The following is a 5,654-nucleotide window of genomic DNA, read 5'->3' as shown; positions in this document are numbered from 1 at the left end:
TCGCAATCGGTCTTCACACTCATGGTGACTATTTTTCGATTTTTTTTTAAGTGTCTTCTAATATGTGTTTTACAGACTTCGGAAGTCCAAAGTAAGAAAATATCTCCACCTTATTAATAAACACCTCTAAATTGGTTCTTACACAGCCGAAGTGTTCTCAACTGTGCGGATTGAGGTAGAGAATTTGGATTTGCATACATACACGCAACGAGGCACCCAGTTCTACGCATGCGCTCATGAGGCCCAGTGATGCTGGTGGCGATACGATACAACGACCTAGGGTAAGCTTACTGATCATGAATTAAAACGTCTCTAAAATATGTTTGACTTAGGACCTATGTTCTATGGCCAAGTTCGTTTGCATTGTAAATACAAGACAAGTCTGTAGCTGTTGCTAGCCCTCAGCCTACTCTACTCTGAAACAGCCAGCCGTTAGCCTACACTCTAATGTTGTGTGTTTGAGTGGTGGGCTAGCCCGTTAGCCCATTGGTGCGCGGTCCAGATACCGAATTATGATAGCCCTATACTCCGACAACAAGAAAGTCATTAGTCCGACAGCCCACCGCCCAGGATAGGGTGGTGTCATTTATGTGCCATGGTGTACTGTATGACGATGTTATGATGTTCATTTATGAAGACGTGAAAACAGTGGTAGCACTGGCGTGCGAAGTGCTGCAAGATGCGGCGGGAACCACACCACCTCCTCCACAAAAAATGAATTCAGTTCACAATTTAGTGGGTACTACTCTTGATACAGTAGAGTAACATCTGATCCATCATTTATTCTCTTTTCTATTCTTTGTCTTTGTCTTCTATTTTTTGTCTCTCTCTTCTATTAAACGCAGGTACACACCCAGTCGGATGAACTCTACCCATTACTGCGATGGACGTGGATTATACTTTTTTTGTTAATAAATAACACCTTTTGGAAGTGTATAATGCGTCCACTCTCACTGATTGCTATTAACTCATTGCATGGCTTAAGAGGTATGTGGAAAATAGTTGCACAGTTGGAGTCAGGCTTTTAGCTAGGATTTTTTGTACAGCACTTGATCGTTTTTAGGTAATATTGCAATTACACTGATTTATTTATATGTTTAGTAATTTAATACATAATGACAGTGAGTGTAACTGAAACTAGGTAACAAGGTACAAAATTCAAGTAACAACTTTAACAAAAAGAAACAACTTTCTACACAACTTTAAAGTGTATGATGTATATTGTATTGTATTGAATTTAGATTAATTAAGACCACCACCTTAACACACAAACTCTTGTTGAACTCATAAAGCAGTAGGTTCAGTGACGTGCGGTGAGACATCTGTCTTCTGTAGCTTCTGCGAGCCCGTGAATCAATGTTTCGTTGGAATCATGATGTAACGTTGTTGTAGCGGGAATACAGCAATGCTATTTTCTAATTGGCAGGGCATATGTATGATTCTAGACTTCGCTAAGCACTGAAGCGACTGAAACGGTGAATTTTGATCACATTCAGCAAAGTTAACAGGTAAAACGGGAGAAAAATAGGGCGTCTTTAGGCCGTCCTGCCTAAAAGTAGGGCGTCCCATTTCTTCTTATTTTTTAGTAGACTATAGGGCAGACGCCCTGCTAGCTAGAAGCCTGGTTGGTGTAGACATTCGAGAGACCAAAAAGACTGAAAAGGTGTGTTATCGAATTTAGTAGGCCGGTCTGGTTCAAAATGCCCGGGCCGATTTTTTGTCCCAGTCCGCCCCTGGTGGGGGGGTCTTTACGAGGAGGTTTTGCTGGAGGAAGAGTGTTTGTCGGGGGTTCACTAAGATAGATGAGAGTTGGAGGAAAATAACTTCAATTCAATTATCAAATATAAAGGCGTGTGGCCTTCTTCTTTCAGCAATATGAATAAGGAAGTGAGGGGAAGAGAGTGTTTGAAGGCATTCATGAAGGGGGTGCGGAAGGAGGGGAGGGGGGTGTTGGACGGGATCTGAAGAGGGAGATGAAAGGGTTTCAAGGGGAGGGAGGTGTAAGAGAGGTAGATTACCAGGGGCATGCGGAGGGAGGGGGGAGAGGGGGGCGTTGGATTCACTACCAAGAACTTCAAATATGGCGTCGGTGCAAACTACATACGCATCAGCCGACTACAGAAACTTCTCTGAGTTCTATCTGTCCGGCTGAAAACTGTGGTACCTTATGGCATAAGGCTACCGCTTAACCGCAATTTGTGTTCTCAGTACACTCTGTCTCTGCGCTGTGTGTACATTTATATGTACACAGATAGTGCTATGAGAACCTTGGATGATAAGGGGAACTACAAATATAAGTTATCGTCGTTAAAAATAGCGACAGAGAGAGAGAGATGTGTCCTGGGAGAGGCTGGGGGTTGGATTCACGAGGAGGGTTTGGCGTGAGGAAGATTGGTGGTGGGGGTTTATTAAGACAGTGGAGGAGGAGAAGCGGAGAGAGACGGGGTTGGAGAGAGAGAGAGAGAGATGGAAGGCCAGTGAGGGGACGGGGTGTTAGACTGGGCCTGGAGGGGGGTGGTGGGGACTTTACGAGTGTAAAGGGTTAGGAGGGACTCGTAGATTAATAATTCATCGTCTTTAATAACAAAATACCAACAGACTTGAATGTAAAAGGTAAGCATGCAGTCTTGGTATTTACGTATTTACTCTGAACGTCCGCTATGGAGCTACTGCTTAGGAACACAGACCGTGCCGGCTTCAGGAAAGTTCAGAAGAATGGGAGAAGTGAAAGATAATAAGGATTGGAACTCTCGTTAATGTTCTATTGTGGCTCGATCTTCACAGAGACCGATAGTGGAGGACTTCACCTCGCACCCATAACCATGAACAATCGTTAACGACGAGTACTCAAAACGACGCCAGAGTGGGGCATGAAAGACAAAGCTATTCTGTGGGGGGGGGGGGGTTGTAACGCAGATGGGAAGGTGTCTTCATGAGGGGGGTGAGGGAGGACCTACCTTTAGACAGGCAGGTAGACAGACAGACAGATATAACACACCGTGGGTCCCGTTGTGCAGGCTACCATTGCCTTACCAAACAGCCAGGAGCACCCAGGCCAAAATGACACTTGTTGCCTTCAATAAGTGTGTGCGTGGAGAGAGAGAGAGATAGAGAGAACATATCTCTAGAGAGAGAGAGGTAGAGAGAGCAAGAGAGAGAGAGAGAGTGTGAGCTAGAGAGAGCGAGCCAGAGCAAGAGAGAGCGAGAGAGAGCGAGAGAGAGCAAGAGTTACAAGATTGTACAACGTTAATTACTTTTCAATATTCCATATTGAAACTGTGGAACAACCTTTTCGTATGTTGCCCAAAAGTAATATGTTTGTACAAACAAAGTGGATTTACAGATATTACCACATGTATACATGAATATTATTCTCCCAAAGATGTTGAATTCTATTAGTTACAAAATTATAGCCAAAATATTATGTGCTCAGAAACTAGTGTAATTTCCGATGGTTTCCAACTTATTGCTAAGGATTTAATGATACGTAGAGGATGAGGGCACTTAATGCGCGTGCGGAAACTGCAGTTATGATCTAGATATTGATATTTAAATCAAAATCAAACTAAATACCTCAAATATTGGAATGAAATATACAATATATTACCTCCAGCTATTGACTAGTGAAATTTGACAATTATCCTTGCACAATTGGCTGAATAAGTACACTGGAAAAAGTTTTTTAAGCCGTACTTCATCTGATTATTATTTTGTAATTCAATTCAAATAAACATTTTTTGTTTTATTTTTAAAATAAGTTTTTTTTATTTCAAAATACTGTGAAATATAGATATTTTTAATTAGGAGCTCAATTAAGAAATATCCATTTTGACAAATGTAAAATTTTAAGGTTGTGTATTCAACTGATTAATAATTTTGTCATTCAATCCAAATAAACATTTTTTGTTTTCTTCCTAAAACACAGTTATATTTGATTAGGAGCTCAATTTAGAAATATTTGTTTAGACAAATGTACAATTTCAAGGTTACGTACAAGCCTGCGCATGCGCATTAAATACAAAGACGCTTACGACTACTGGACCAAACCGCAGTGTTGCCAACTTAGCGATTTTGACGCTATATTTAGCTACTTTTCAGACCCCTTTGGCGACTTTTTTTCAAAACAGCGACAAGCGACAAATCTAGCTCCTTTTTCAGCTGCTATTGGTGACTTTTGGCGACTTTTTGAGGTGAAAGCACTATCGCTATTACCTCTTCACAACGAGCACCGGGTGCCTGCGCGGCCCCTCCCCCGTCTCAACGCACTTACAGGCAGCTCAGTCCTCGTGGTAAAAAGCAAACTCAGGAACCGGATGTCTTTGCAGACCTTAAACTCCATCCTATACATCCGATATGGATTAAAGCTGTCAGGTGATGCTTGCTTTGAGCACCAGCTGCCTGATCATGATTTGAAGCTTTTTGGAACATCGGCTTCTTATTCATTCAAGGTAGCACCTACAGCTGAACCTGCAGTAGAGAGCCTTGACCAGAGTGATGATGACTCACTGGTTCTGTGAGCTAGCACAGCCTGTCTGTGTCTGGAGGGAGGTCTGGAGTAGGCCTAACTCTGCCATTTAGATTGTTAATATATATTGTATACAAAAATATGTTATGTTTAAAAATGTTCATGTTTAAATGAGAAACAATTGTTTGATTACATTTTAATCTTTTTGATTGGATAAAACAAATTATTTCCGATAGATATTTCTTAAATGAGAAACAATTGTTTGATTCGATTTTTATCTTTTAAATTGGATAAAACAAATTATATCGGATGCATATTATGACTTAAATGAGAAACAATTGTTTGATTAAATTTTAATCTTTTTGATTGGATAAAACAAATTATTTCTGATAGATATTTCTTAAATGAGAAACAATTGTTGGAGTGAATCAATATTTTCTTGTTTACGATTTAACATACGATTTAAATGTATTAACTTCATTCAAAGAATAGAATTATACTTGGTGCCAAGTTGTATTATTTCGTTTTTATGAATATAGGAAATATTGTTTGAGGCAAGCTATATATTTGTCATTGGCTCAAGTTATGTAATATAGATGTGAACCATTACCCTAGATTTTTTTAATTGGTTCAACAGAAGGCTTTTTCCAGTGTAGCTGCCAAAACATTGTTATCATTTGAAACAGATGGATCTTTAAGGGAATATATTTATGGAGAGAAAACATATCTCTAGAGACAGACAGACAGAGAGGTAGAGAGAGAGAGAGAGATTCTATTGTCCCAGGTCAGAGACCACGCAGTCTTAACAACAGACAAGATGGCCCCTACCGACTTGCAGAATAGAGAGAGAGAGAGAGAGAGAGAGAGAGAGAGAGAGAGAGAGAGAGAGAGAGAGAGAGAGAGAGAGAGAGAGAGAGAGATCTGCTATTGTCCCAGGTCAGAGATCATGCAGTCTTAACAATAGACTAACTATTGCAGCCTTTACCGACTTGCAGAATAGAGAGAGAAAGAGAGAGGGAGAGGGGTAGAGAGGGGGGGGGAGAGAGGGGGGGAGAGAGAGGGGGGGGAGAGAGAGGAGGAGAGGGAGAGAGAGAGGGGGGGAGAGGGAGAGAGAGAGAGAGAGAGAGAGAGAGAGAGAGAATGTAACACTTTAGCGGGGCCCCCCGCTGCTCTTGGTCTATGCCAGATT

General features: G+C 41.2%; 1 long non-coding RNA gene across 1 annotated transcript; it reads left to right on the top strand.

Moving 5' to 3' along the window:
- The first annotated feature begins 222 nt into the window (after positions 1 to 222).
- Positions 223 to 939, top strand: LOC115538423 (uncharacterized). The gene is made up of 2 exons (XR_003975310.1): positions 223 to 281; positions 846 to 939. It is a non-coding gene; the product is annotated as an uncharacterized LOC115538423 (long non-coding RNA).
- The last annotated feature ends 4,715 nt before the right edge of the window (positions 940 to 5,654 follow it).

This window comes from Gadus morhua, unplaced genomic scaffold (genome assembly GCF_902167405.1).
Source record: "Gadus morhua unplaced genomic scaffold, gadMor3.0, whole genome shotgun sequence".
Classification (NCBI taxonomy): Eukaryota; Metazoa; Chordata; class Actinopteri; order Gadiformes; family Gadidae; genus Gadus; species Gadus morhua.
The sequence above is the reverse complement of the archived record's forward strand: the minus strand, read 5'-3'. Positions and strand labels throughout refer to the sequence as shown.